The sequence below is a fragment of the Protopterus annectens genome, chromosome 14.part0, assembly GCF_019279795.1.
Source record: "Protopterus annectens isolate FY-2018-M chromosome 14.part0, PAN1.0, whole genome shotgun sequence".
NCBI classification, from domain to species: domain Eukaryota; kingdom Metazoa; phylum Chordata; order Ceratodontiformes; family Protopteridae; genus Protopterus; species Protopterus annectens.
In genome coordinates, this window is record NC_056748.1 from 24,496,575 (window position 1) to 24,511,465 (window position 14,891).

The 14,891-nt window shown below is 38.5% G+C and overlaps 1 protein-coding gene across 1 annotated transcript in view; it reads left to right on the plus strand.

Annotated features, from left to right (window-relative positions):
• SLC10A4 (solute carrier family 10 member 4) overlaps nucleotides 1–14,891 on the plus strand; it is a 266,119-nt gene that overhangs the window by 199,703 nt on the left and 51,525 nt on the right. The window lies entirely within an intron of this gene.

Here is a 14,891-nt window from a genome sequence, read left to right on the forward strand (position 1 = left end):
AGTGGAATACCTAGAGGAAACTCAAGTGAACTCATGGAGGACATGTGGACTCTGCACAGAGTGCACACTAGTCAAGAACTGATCCAGAGAACAATGCCACTCACTGAACCACTGGGCTGCCCACTGTAAAAATGCAATCATGCAAATATTCACATGTATATAACCATAACTGTTAATCACTTTGTGCGTCATTACTTTATGGTGTAAATTTCATAATTTGTATATCATCACACAATTTTTATACGTGCTTATTGGCAAAGGTAATAAATGAAAATAATCCTTCAATCAGTCCACTTACCCAGTTAGCAAAGTTTAATAAAATAAATAAATAAATACATACATACATACATACATACAGTCAGTGATAGAAAATACAAGTGCAATCCTTAAATAAATACATATTCAAAAGCAAATTATGTGAAAAAGAATGTCACGTAAATGGAGTCATTATCAACGGTCTAGATAAAAGCTGTTCTTCACAGCTTCTGTGTGTTGTGTGTGTGTGTGTGTGTGTGTGTGTGTGTGTGTGTGTGTGTGTGTGTGTGTGTGTGTGTGTGCGCGCACACTCATATATGGAGGTATGTATGATTATTTGTTTAAGGAGACAGGATTAATTACAATAGATCTATACATAAACTGCATGTGAAAAATATAGTAGATGACCTACACAGGAAAGAAAAACAAAGGCACCACACCAGATACAAATGCTTGTGAAAAGCTAACTTTTCGTTACAAAATTCAGCTGTTCACTGTTAACCAACATATATATGTATACACACACGCACACACACACACACACACACACACACACACACACACACACACACACACACACACACACACACACACACACACACACACACACACACACACACACACACACACGATTAACAGACTTTAATCAAATAGCATTATTTAAGAAGTATACCTTAATGTCCTATGATTGGGTAACATATGACCAAACTTGAGCCCTCCTACTGTTCCTGCTCAATGATTGACAGCATTTAATCACATTGCAATGACTTACAGCTAGCCATCTTAATTCAAGGAGCATAAATAACAAGCTTGATTAACACAAAGCCTGCATCCTGCCATTCTAATTCCATATAGTTTGAGATACATAACTCTGGTTTAGACTCCCAAAATTCAAAAAAAATTACTACAGGCAGCACCAAAGTTCCAAGTACGGAATTTAATAATCCACTGAGATAGTAATGTAAGCTCTTTTGTCTTGCTTCTATAAGCAAGACTTCCTCAGATAAACAAAACTTGTGCAAAGTGCAGCCATTTAAAATGTCACATGTTAAACATCAATTAACTTCTAAAAGCAGAAGCTACGAATATTTAAAATCCATTAAAATATAAACTAAATACAGTTCATAGTAAATAAATATGTGTAATGCTGATCAGGAATAGACATACAAATTAATGATGACCCTTTTTTAAAAAAAAACTATGCAAGAAATTAATTCATCAATCTACAAAATCTAAATCTCATATGCAAGTCATTTTAAAACAAATAATTCATGCTAAAAACCTAATACCACTATCACTTAAGGTATCCACTTAAATTAAACAAAATACTGATATATACTACCAACTATAATAGATTATAAGAATATGAAAATGTAAAAAATAAATATATATTCACCACAAACTGGAATACAAAAAATATAGGAGTGCAAAAGGTGAAGGTACAAAAAATATATATGAGTACAAAAAGTGAAGGTACAAAAATACTTTCAATTACCTCTGCAAGCTCCTTAGTTTTAATACACAAGATAGGGAACACAAATCTCTGGTTTAGACCTAATGACAAATAGCCATCTCTCTTCCAAAAAAGTATTATGTTTTTGGAAATAAACAGCCCAGTTACTAACTATGAGTTCTGAATACCTTGATGCAACAGAAATAAGCTCTGCAAAGTCCAGTAATATCAACTACCCTAACTGTATAGTCTCAAAACCTAAGATTAAAAAAAACTAAAATATACATAATATGCATATAGCAGCTTCCTCTGGATAACCTCAATACCTTGAAAAACATTTTTAAAGAACTCCATACTTAGACCACTAAAGAGCTCCTAATGATGGTGCACATACGAGCAGATGTTTCTGTAATCACTCCCTTTGATATGTAATAAAATAATACTTCTTCGCTGTTTGTGAAAGAAACAGCACTAGCTGGTAACGTTTGAGGATGTAAAAATTGGTCCTCATGATAAAACTTGCAAATGATCTAAGAGAAAATCCAAAAGGCAGCATCTTTCTCTTAGAAGGTTGGAAGTGGTAGCCTGCAATGTGGTAATGAGCTAAAATTTCATGGAAGCAGCTGAATTCCTGTAAATATAAATGGGTCAAAAACAGGACAATGTGAGTCTTGGAAAGAACTATCATGAGATTCAGAGTTTAAATACAGGAAATGGTGAGCCCTGGAAATAACTATTGTGAGATTCAGAGATTACAGAGAGATTCACTTTTTATTTATCATTTATTCTTTGTTGAGTGGGTGGGTGGGCTGGTTCTTGTACACTTTTCAGCCACGATCCAGGTGCAGGAGCCACAAAGGTATGTGCAAAAGATTCAAATGTAATATCTCAGTTATTACACGAGTACTCAACATTTGGCTACTCCCTGTCTGTAAATGCTGAAGCCACGCTGACAAGCCACGCTGACATGCTTGACAAGCCACGCTGCTTCGCAAGGGACGGCTTGCACCTGTCACCCCTGGGCTTCCGGATATTGGCAAAGGCTCTTGCCACCCCCATAGTGCCTTTTTTAGGCAAGGCTCAAATGATAAACCTACCGCCCTAGAAAACAAAAATGGAGAAAAACTAAGGGTAATACTGCTCAATGCCAGAAGTCTAAACCTCAAGATGCACGCCCTCGAAGCCCTCCTCAGTATGGAGAACATCAATGTCTGTGCTGTGACTGAAACCTGGTTCAAGGCTCCTAAGAGCACCCCAGCACTATCAGGTTATACCTCATATCATGCGTTCCGGCCCCAAAATCCGGACCAAACCACAAAAGGAGGGGAAGTATCCATATTCATAAAGGATACCCACACCTCCAGGTTAGTGGCAACGCATGAAGCATCGGAGACCATCCAGGTGCAATTAACCATAGGTAAAACTGCCCTACAGTTTGTAACATGCTACAGACCACCTTCTCAAACTCAGGAAACCCACACAGCCTTCCTGAAGACACTGGAGAGTATAAATGTCTCTCCAAACACCATCATATTGGGTGACTTCAACTACCCAAACATAGACTGGGAACATTACTCAAACCCCAACACCCTAGCCCAAAGGTTCCTTGAGTTCATAAACTCAAATGCTATGGAACAACTAGTCACCATTCCCACAAGAGGAGAAAATATACTAGACCTGATCATCACAAACATGGGGACAAAATGCTCCACACCGAAGTATATTCCTCATTGGTGAGATCAGACCATAAATTAATCTCACTGGAGATCCACATCCCGCCCCACCCCAGCAAAAAGACCACAGTGAAGAACTTCTCAAAAGCAAACTTCACACTTCTTAAGACTGGAGTGGTATCCTTCAAGGCCCCGAGCCAGTGGAAACCACAACCCACGCTGCTGAAACCCTTACAAATGCCTTCTACGAGCACCTCCAGGAATGTATGGATCAAGCAATCCCTAATAAAATCAAGACCCTTTCCACCAAAGGCAGGCGCCCGGTCTGGTGGACTCCAGCCATAAACAAACTCTACAACAAGAGGAGAAAGCTACTACATGACAGAGCAAAATCCTTAAATGGGAAGGCATCTCTGATCAATACTAGCAAAAACTACGATCACTCATAAAATCATCCAAGGCCAACTTTGAGAGAAAAATCGCTAATGACACAAAAGACAATCATAAAGCCTTCTTTAGCTATGTTAGAAACCTGGGTGGAAACTCCCAGATATGCTCAGAATTAGTCCAAAATGATTAAAAAATCACTGAACCCACAGACATTGCCAACATACTGGCAGACAGGTTCAGTGCAAATTTCTCCCCTCCCTCCCCCCCAAAAGGAGAAATATCTATCCCACCAGAGTCTAGCCTCCCAAACATCTCAGATGCCCAGGTGAGAGCTGCTCTCTCTAAAGCAAAAAACACAGCATCAATGGGACCGGACGGTGTCCCCGGATGTGTGCTACACGAACTCAATGAGGAACTAAACCCACACATAAGGCTGCTGTTTAATCTTAGCCTTACTACAGGATACATACCCAAAGAATGGCGTACGGCAACTGTGGTCCCACTCCACAAAGGCAGTGCTTCTACGGACCCTGGAAATTACCGCCCCATAAGCTTGACGAGCCTTGTCTGCAAAGCTATGGAGAGGATCATAATGGAACTCATAAATAAAGGCATTGGGGACCTACAGACACTGGATCCTACCCAATTTGGCTTTGTCAAGGGCAGATCCTGCCTCTTGAACTTGGTCGACTTTTTCAAAACAGTCACTAAGGCCATTGATGAGGGTAAGGCAGTTCACACAGCCTACCTTGACCTAGCAAAAGCGTTTGACACAATAACCCACTCGGGCATCATAGAAAAGCTCACCAGCGTAGATGTAAACCCATATGTCACAAGATGGGTTGCAAACTGGCTCAAGGACAGAACACACAGGGTTAGAGTTGCTGGTGCCATGTCAGACTCTAAGCCGGTCATGAGCGGTGTCCCACAGGGCTCAGTCCTGGGCCCCCTCTTGTTCGGCATTTATTTTTCTGAAGTGCAGGCAAACATAGGGGGATTGTGGTTAACAAAATTTGCAGATGACTGCAAACTGGGCACCATAATTGACACTCCATCAGACACAGACATCCTCCAGAAAGGTCTCATAGAAATGGATAACTGGTGCCAGAGCCATGGCCTTAAGCTAAATGCCAAAATATATATAGTCATACCCTTTGGGAAAAACAAGGTAACCCCTAATTACCACATAGGTGGTAATCCATTAAACACGGAAGAAGTTATCAGGGACCTGGGGACCCAAGTTGACAGTAACCTCTCTTTTGACACTCACATTGCCAAAGTGGTTAGGAAGACCTTCTACATTGCCCACCTGATCATGAAGGGATTCACATCCAGATCAGGAGAGGTCATTGTACCCCTGTACTCTTCACTTATCAGACCAATGATTGAGTACAACGCCCCATTCGGAATGTACCTTACCCAACACCTGCAGCAGTTGGAAAGACCCCAAAAGTTCCTCACCAAAAGGATAAAGGGGCTCAAACATATGTCATACGATGCCCGACTGAAGAAACTCCAGCTCTATTCAGTCGCATACCATCTGCTCAGAGGTGATCTGTGCCTGACATACAAGGCCATGTCCAACCCGGAATTAATGGACATGCTCCACCTCAAAAATCCAAATCCACCAGAGCCACGAGAGCAAGAGACTTAAACCTCAACACGGATATAAATAGGACGTGCTGGAGGGACAGATTCATCACCCAGAGACTCCCTACACTATGGAACAGAATCCCAGTCCATGTGAGGCAGAGCCCCTCACTGACTCTGTTCAAGAGAAATCTTGACGAGTGGATGGGAGATCGTAGGTTTACCCCGGGAATCATCTCTGTATCACTGCTGGACAGAGGCACAGCAAATTAATGGGTATAGTATTCTCATCCTAAGGGGTGGTGAAAGCCACACACACTCTGGCTAGGCTTATAAATGCCCTAGGGCAGATAGCCTAGTATGAACCTATGAACCTATGAACTTGAAATCCTACATTAACAGCCTTCACAGCCAAGACTAAAAGCACAGCATCAGTAACACAGCCAGGTCTAACATACTAAAGCATCAAATATAGGACCCCATAATTTTTCTCTGGTGATGCCTTGAAACTGACTGAAATATAACATAACAAACTGTTGTTTTCCCATGAACATGGAATTTGTAAATCACGATTTTGATGATGGAGGCGTTCTTTTAGCATCAAAAGCAATTTAAATGTTTCTACTGTCTGCCTTTGACTGAAGCACTAAACAGTTTTGTTGTATTAGATTGTATTGACTTGATCTTGAACTTTGCTAAATAAGCATTTTTTTTTTTACTGTTTGTCTGGTTTGCTGGCACTTAATTTATTAAAACAATTCTGTAGTGCTGATTTTTGCTTGTTTGTAATTTATGTATCAACTGTGATGCTTTAAAAAGAAACATCCATAAATGTGTTTGTGCACTCACTTGCTTAATTCAGAGAAGAGGGCTCCCAAAATTGAGTTTGTAACAGGTAATAATACTTCGACAGTTATATGCCAGGGTAATGAACAGACGTGAGACCTGATCTAAGGTGTGCAGTTATCTAAATACTACCAAATCATAGCCATGTCTTATTACTTATAATGAAATATGGCCAGTATGCTTAAAGTATGCATATATAATATAAACTACTTGTATTTTCATAAGTTGTTGATGAAATAAGTTTATGTACCCAAAAATATTTAAATGTTTGTGGCTTACAGTAACACTATATAATCTAAACACAATCATAAAATTCACATTATGAAAAAAATAAGAAAAAAAAAGAAAGAAAAGTCCTCACACTGTGTACTGTTTTGATTTAGTTTCTATACCATGCTCTGGCATGTAAACTCATGATTTATGAGTGGAAAAGGTAAATCTTTAGCCCTGTATTTCCTGTTAGCAGTTTCTTCATCATTTGTCACAATGTTTCTATAGCAGTATATGACGGATCCATCAATAGGCTCTTAGAAAAATGTCCATGTTTGAACGTATGACTTTCATTACTGCTCCTTCTCAAAAGACTGATTGCTGTGTTTCCTCTTATATTGAAATAGTGACTGATGCACCATGATAGAATACGTCAGGTTTATTTAGTGGAAGTCACAGATATAGCTCAAACATTGTCTGTTAGGAAATATCCAGGCCTGAATAGCAAGTCTTGTGTGTATCAGACACTTTGAAAGAAAGAAGAAAAGGCTAGATGCTTACAATCTCGTTCCTCTAGGCAGATCTTCAATATTTTGCTTTAGTGGAATAAAACTCCATCATTATAGAAAATTCTTCCCTGAGGCTACACAAATAAAGCTCTATGAATATGGATGAAAAGTTATACATTCAAGAAGACCATTTAAAATACATGTTCTGAGCTTGGATTATAAGGCAAAATTCCTAAAATATATATCATATTATCTTTTTATTTTTCATTTCAGTTTGCAGGTTAGTGGATTAGACTACCAGAGTCCTTTTTCCTCTTAGAATTCTATTATTTTCTAATAATACTATGTTCAGCAAACTAATAAAGGCCAACAGACAGACAAACACATACACACTTTCACACAATCTCACGTTTCATGAAAGTGAAGAGCAAGAAAGGAAACAGTTTGTATTTTAATATTTTAAATCTAATAAGGAATAGTGCAAGGGTACAATAAGTTTTTAGTCATCAAATATTACCCTTTTGTAGTACTTCATTTTATATCACCTTTGCTATCAAAATGACAATGCAACACAAAAGTTGCACTCTGTTGCTATTTTTTTCATAACAACACACAAGTGGCTTTTATAGACAGAGATGTATAGTTCATTAAGCCATAGGAATACTTATAACTTGTAATGAACAGTGCAGGTATGTAATGAGAGAACGCCAAACCCTATCCAGCCTCATTATTAACTTTGCCATCACAAGGCTTAAATGGTCTCTGTACCACATTTCCTACAACACACACACACACACACACACACACACACACACACACACACACACACACACACACACACACACACACACACGCACACGCACACACGTGCACACACACACACATTCTGTCTCTCTAATCCACACACATTCTGTCTCTCTAATCCACTCACATTCCACAATATATGGTTGCGTTAACCCCTTCCTCCTCCTTTCCATTCCCATTTTCTTATTCAATTTCCTGCACTTTGTAAGAACACCAGCTTGTTTACCAGCTTGTTTTTCAGGTCAAATTCAGCTTTTCATTTCTTTTATTTTAATCATTTAACTATAATGGCAAACTAGCATCTAGTTTAGAAACTAACATACCCACTTACATCGGTGACATCTTCGTGTTTGAGCCTTGGATAGTGACCCCTTAAAAATGACAGGACCAATTTACTATGTATACACACAAGGCACCACATCCTGTGAATGGAAAATGCTAAAGTAACTTTACTTGTAGCCTGTACCTGTCTGTAGGTAAATGCAACCAAACCCCTTTGTAGAATCAACAAATTTAGCAAGATGTGCAAAACCAAAAAAAAAAAGAGGTATTACTTAGTTTGCAAAAATTATAATAGTCAAGAAAACAAACAGAAGTAGCTTTTCTTAAATTTCAATCTCAAGTTTTAGACAATAATAAGGTATTTTTAACATCAAAATACTGAAAGAAAATATATGTTAACTGCAACATTGCAATATATTATCAATAAACAATGAAATAATGCTTTCTTTTCTAATGATAAATAATGAAGTGACTTCCCAGCCTTGGGACTTTACCAACACATTTGCAAAAAAATGTGCAAACTTCGCCATGGTGAACTTTGCCCTTTACTCCAATGTAGTGTGATTTCGTAGTTGGTATATTTAGTTAGGGGGGTTTAATTTGGTTATGTTTCTATTTTAGCTGTTGGTGGGCAAGTGGTTAGTTTCCCAGAGACAAAATATGATGTTCCAGGTGTTCGTTATTTTAAACTTTCGGCAATGTCATCTCGAGCATGTGAAAGTTGGCAAAATGGTAAGTTATATATGCATGTATGCCCATATGTTGAAAAGTAAAAATGTCGAACTGCAAGTGAGCAAATGCAGCTGGTCATGCACAAGCCCCCGTGCACCCCCCACTTCCCCATTCAGAAGACTGCAGAAGCTTCACTTTTCAGAAAGTCGAACTTCATATCTTCAAGACCATATGACTGACTTTTTGAAAAGTCAACATATTTGTATGGAGATGACTATACAGTGGGGATAGGGGAATTTACCCTTTTCCCCACTGTAGTGTGATCTTAGTTTTGGTATATCTAATTTGCAGGGGTAAATAAAGTAATAACAGATGCAGGATCGAAAAATAAACTAAAAACCAAACAAACGGTCCAGGCAGCAGCAGGTGTCAGCCAATACAAATGTTTAATTTAAAGTTCACCACAAGCACTTTCACCCTGACAACAATACAGGGCTTTTTCAAGTGTGAATACAAGTATAAAATCCAATCAATATATACTCCCATTCATAAAAAAGGTGCCAAAAAATTAAAGAAACACTCTAAAAACATAATAAATATTACAAAACAACCCACTAGTGGATGTTGTCAAAACCACATTTTAAGGTCATCCCTATAAATTGCACAACATATTATAAATTTATTACAAATATTTAATCAAAAATTATTATATATGAACATAAAAAACTTTTTAAAAATACTAACACAAAACTCAGGAAATGTAAGATGTTTTGAAACATTACAGTTTCTTTTTTAAAAAGGGCTTAATGGAAATATGGTAATTTAACCCTTGGGGTTCAGATGCATTCAGTTTCAACTGCCAAAAAGGTTCCCTGCAGCCTAACCAATTCTCCCAATCTCCCCCCCTAGGGTCTACACATACCTGTTCCAAAATCCCAAAAAGAAACCCTACATGACTGGGTTCCGTATGCAAATGCATGTACAGTGCACTGTTCAAGTTTTTCTTCTTAATATTGTAAGTATGCTCGTAAATTCGCTTTTTTAGTGCCCTTTCTGACTTTCCAACATAGAATGCTGGACAATCCTTACATAAGGTTAAGTATACTATAACCCTAGTCATACAATTACCTTTCCTAAAGTGTACTCTGCTTTTTGCGTAATTATCCAAAGTGACATGTGCCACCCCTATAATATACTTACAGTAACCACATCTTCCACATTTTCTAATCCCTTGGACCACACTCCAACCACTGCTCCTTTCAAAAAGATTTTTTAGGTTAATCCCTATTTTATAATTTGCAGGGGTGTGAGGGGTGCTAGGGGCATGCCCACCTGCAAAAACCCAGATCTTGGTTAACTTTTCAGAAAGTTTATTATATGGTGTTGACCATATGAAGCTCAACTGTCCAAAAAGTCAATCTTCTGACATACATCCATAGATATAGATATGAATGGGTTTCTTTGGCTTGGTCAACAGGGAGTTTCATCAACATCTGTTTATCAGCAAACAAAATAAGAAAGCACAACCCGAGAGTAAATGCTCCTGTGACCAATAAAATGTATAAAACAAAAAACACACTGAGCGTATATGTCATTCACAGGGCAACCACGACTTAAACAGACTTCAGTCGAGGTAATACTTAATAATGATAAATGCGTACTGCACGGATATGATGAACAAATGAATAATTTTATTAAGTAGTGAGCGCTTTCACCAATACAGCTTCTTCAAGCTTTACAAAACATAAACAGCATAGATGTTGAAATACTGCTACCAGAGCAACAAATGGTTTACGTCAATAATGACATCATCACTAATCCAACAATCAATCAATATTCACGTCTATATATCAATAATAGCCTCGCATCAGGCTTTGTGCCCACTGAATGGCACACAGCAACAGTTATCCCACTCCACAAAGGGGGAGCTACCACTGATCCCAGGAACTATCGACCTATTAGCCTGACGAGCCTGGTCTGCAAGGCCATGGAACATATCATCATGGAACTCATAAACAAAGACATTGGTAACCTCCAAACTCTGGATCCCACCCAGTTCGGGTTTGTGAAAGGCAGATCATGCCTCCTGAACATGATCAACTTCTTTGAGGCAGTCACCAAAGCCGTGGATGAGGGTAAGGTGGTTCACACAGCCTATCTTGACCTCGCCAAGGCTTTCGACACCATCCCCCATTCTGGAATTATAGCTAAACTCATTAAACTAGGTATAAATCCCTACGTCACAAGATGGGTTGCCAACTGGCTCACTGACAGAACCCACACTGTAAAAGTTGCAGACTCCAAATCTGACCTCAAAGCAGTGACAAGTGGAGTACCACAGGGTTCCGTCCTGGGACCTCTCCTGTTTGGTATCTACTTTTCTGAAGTACAGGCTAACACAGAAGGCCTCTGGCTAATGAAGTTCGCAGATGACTGCAAACTAGGAGCCATAGTCAAGTCCCCAAATGATGTGGACATCCTACAGAAGGGCCTCACTGAGACAGATACCTGGTGTCAGAGTCATGGCCTCAAGCTCAATGCCAAAATGTGCAGTGTCATTCCCTTTGGTAAAAACTCTGTACCCATGAACTACCACATAGGCAGCAATCTACTTAACACTGAATGCGTGATAAGAGACCTTGGGACCCAGGTGGACAGTAGTCTCTCCTTTGATAGTCACGTCGCCACAGTAGTCAGGAAGTCCTTCTACATGGCACACCTCATCATAAAAGGGTTCTCATCCAGGAAAAAAGAGGTCATTGTTCCCCTCTACTCATCACTCATTAGACCCATTGTAGAGTACAATGCCCCTATTGGAATGTACCTCACAAGACATCTGCAGCAGCTGAAAAGGCCACAGAAGTACCTCACAAAGAGGTTTACTGGCCTCAAACAAATGCCCTACACTGACCGCCTCAAAAAACTCCAGCTTTACTCCATAGCATATCGCCTACTCCGAGGTGATCTCTGCCTAACATATAAAGCTATGTCAAACTCAGAGCTGTTGGACATGCTACACCTAAAGAAATCCCAATCCCTCCGAGCGACACCCTCTAGGTTCCTAAACCTTGTCACCACAATAAACAGGACAAGCTGGAGTGATAGATTCCTGTCCCAGAGACTTCCTATACTCTGGAACAAGCTATCCATCTATGTCAAGCAAAGTTCTTCATTAGCACTCTTCAACAAAAATCTTGATGAGTGGATGGGAAATAGGAAATACACCCCGGGGATCATTTCTGTGTCTCTGCTAGACAGTGGCACAGGAAAACAACTTTCTTGGGTGGCGTAAGCTATGGAACCTCACTGGCTAGGCTTACGTAGGCCCTTGGGCCGATAGCCTAGTACCTACCTATGAACCTATGAACCTAATTGTTGAACATATGTTATAAACCTGTTAAGGGGCAACCTGTCCAAATTGTTTTAAGACTGAGTCTCAGCGGTATGTTGTTGCTGTGGAGCAATGTGATAGAGAAGATATAAACTAATTAAGATGTATTTATCGGCAAGTTTAGCTACAGCCAATGTTTAGAGAAATGAGTATAGAAGAACTATCTGATGTGTAAGATTATGATATGGAAATGAAGGCAACCACCATCCAAACATTAACAGCAGAATCATCTAATCAAAACGATATATCTCAAGGCTGATATACAACCAGATCTTCAAATGAAAAAGGATGAGTGACCATGAACATTTCCACAGGAAATGACTGACATGTAATGCAAACAAAAGGGATTACAAACCAGATATTAAATTAGAGAGGGATAGATGTATGACTGACATCATTATACTCCTATTAAGTAGCCCAGACACTGGTACCATTATTGCCAAGATATCCCTAATTGTTGCTAGTCATTTTTTCTGAAGACCAGATCCCTGGAAAGTGATGCAATCACATATAAACTGATTGACTTTTTGATGTGGCTTGTTTTCTCCTGCTGTCACACCACCATGCAGAGGGCTTTGCCAGCTGCACATCTAGACTTAATATAATCAGCTCTGACGTTTTTGTACCCTGGGATAAGGGCAAAACCCTGTCACAGTGACAACATTTGCCAAATGCACATTTCAGCCAGGTACTATATAATTCAACCAGTTAGTCACTGAGCAAAGGATATAGTTTTATCCCCAACATAAAATAACCCAAAAAGGCTGAATCAAGTCATTGTACCAAGCCCAGTGTGCCACAAAGATGTTATCCTGAGTACCTAAAATGGCACCAATTAGATCCTGGATGTTTGAGAGGAAGTATTAGAGAAAAACGTATAAATCCTATCGATATATTGAAATGAACATCAACATTTATGATGAACAGTTTTATGAAGCACTATCAGGCAATGTGCCAAAGATATATACAATAACCTAATTGAACACAATACAGAAGTACTAGAACACTATACAACCATAGAATAATCTAGTTGTTCCCCTATTAATCTAAGGTATTATTTCTTTTTTTAATACCTTAGACTTTAAAATTCTCCACAGCACTTTAACACAAATTTCAGTTTCACTCTACTGATTACTCACTCAGAAACCATATTGAGCTGCTACTATACAGGCCCTACTATCATCCGCCATATGCAAAAACTACTTTTCTAAACTTGACCCCTCCAGTTAGATCTCATTACCAAAGGATGACAAGCTGAAACCCTACCTCAATCCCAAAACCTCCTAAAATCACAACTATTTCAACAACCCCAATGCAATTTATTCAGTGATAAAGGTTAAAGCATCCCAAAATTGTTACCAACAACGTTATATTTTTTGCTCAACCTCGTAATGATACAGATTTAAATCCATCAACATATTTTTGTAAACTCTTTATAGAAGTATGTTTCTTCCAGCAATTTTTTTTTTGGTGGGGGGTTGTTTCTGTTTGGACACATCCTGTACAAGTATTATTTTTGATTTGGTATTATAGTTATTATCCTTCTCTCTGTGAAATGTATAAGACATTATTTATCATACAGTTACTCTTGCCTTTTAAATATGTAACCCATGTAAATTCTTCTCTAATTTGCATTATTTTGTTTTTAATGTGTATCTATTCATTATATACTTGCTCTTGCCATTGGCCCGGGATATGGGTGAAAAGAGAGGGTCTTTGGACCAGTGCACTCAACTTAACAAACTAAATATAAAATAAAACAAATGCTTACAACTTTCAGTATTTTGAGTCCTCAGATACTGGCTTACAGGCACTAATGTCAACCCTGTTAATCACTCTACATACATTTCACAGAGGGAAGGATAATAAATAACTCTGTAATACATTGTATTAAGTAAACATAGCAGCAACTACCCATGCGTGGTAAATTGTATTAAGTAAACACCGAAGGGATTACTCGTGCATGGTACATTGTATTAAGTAAACATATCAAGGACTGCTCATGCATGGTATATTGTATTAAGTAAACATATCAGAGACTGCTCATGCATGGTATATTGTATTAAGAAAACATATCAAGGACTGCTCATGCATGGTACATTGTATTAAGCAAATATATCAGGGACTGCTCATGCATGGTATATTGTATTAAGAAAACATATCAGGGACTGCTCATGCATGGTACATTGTATTAAGTAACATATCAGGGACTGCTCATGCATGGAATATTGTATTAAGTAAACATAGCAGTGACTGTTCATGTATGGTATATTGTATTAAGTAACCATATCAGGAACTGCTTGTGCATGGTAAATTGTATTAAGTAAACACAGCAGGGACTGCTCATGCGTGATACATTATATTAAGTAAACATAGCAGTGACTGTTCATGTATGGTATATTATACTAAGTAAACAGAGCAGGCTCTGCTCATGCATGGTATATTGTATTAAATAACCATATCAGGGACTGCTCATGTATGGTACATTGTATTAAGTAATAAGCCAACTGTTGGGGTTTCTAGCCACTTGGTTCAACTGAAACTGTATATCTGAATAGCACAATGTTGCACAATGTGCCTACTGCTGATGTCATAACCACATTTTTTTCTTACGTCAAAAAGTAAAGATGGAGGAATGTAGTGTAAGTACACTGATGCACATTCTTATATTGATGTATATTCCTGATGGTAGTGTCATAGTACATCAGCTGTATTTAAGTATAGGATATATGTATACAACAGCTACAACTCTGCATAATGTATTTGTAGTGTAGTTTTTTTGTGCAAATTCACACATATTCCTATAAAGTGGATGT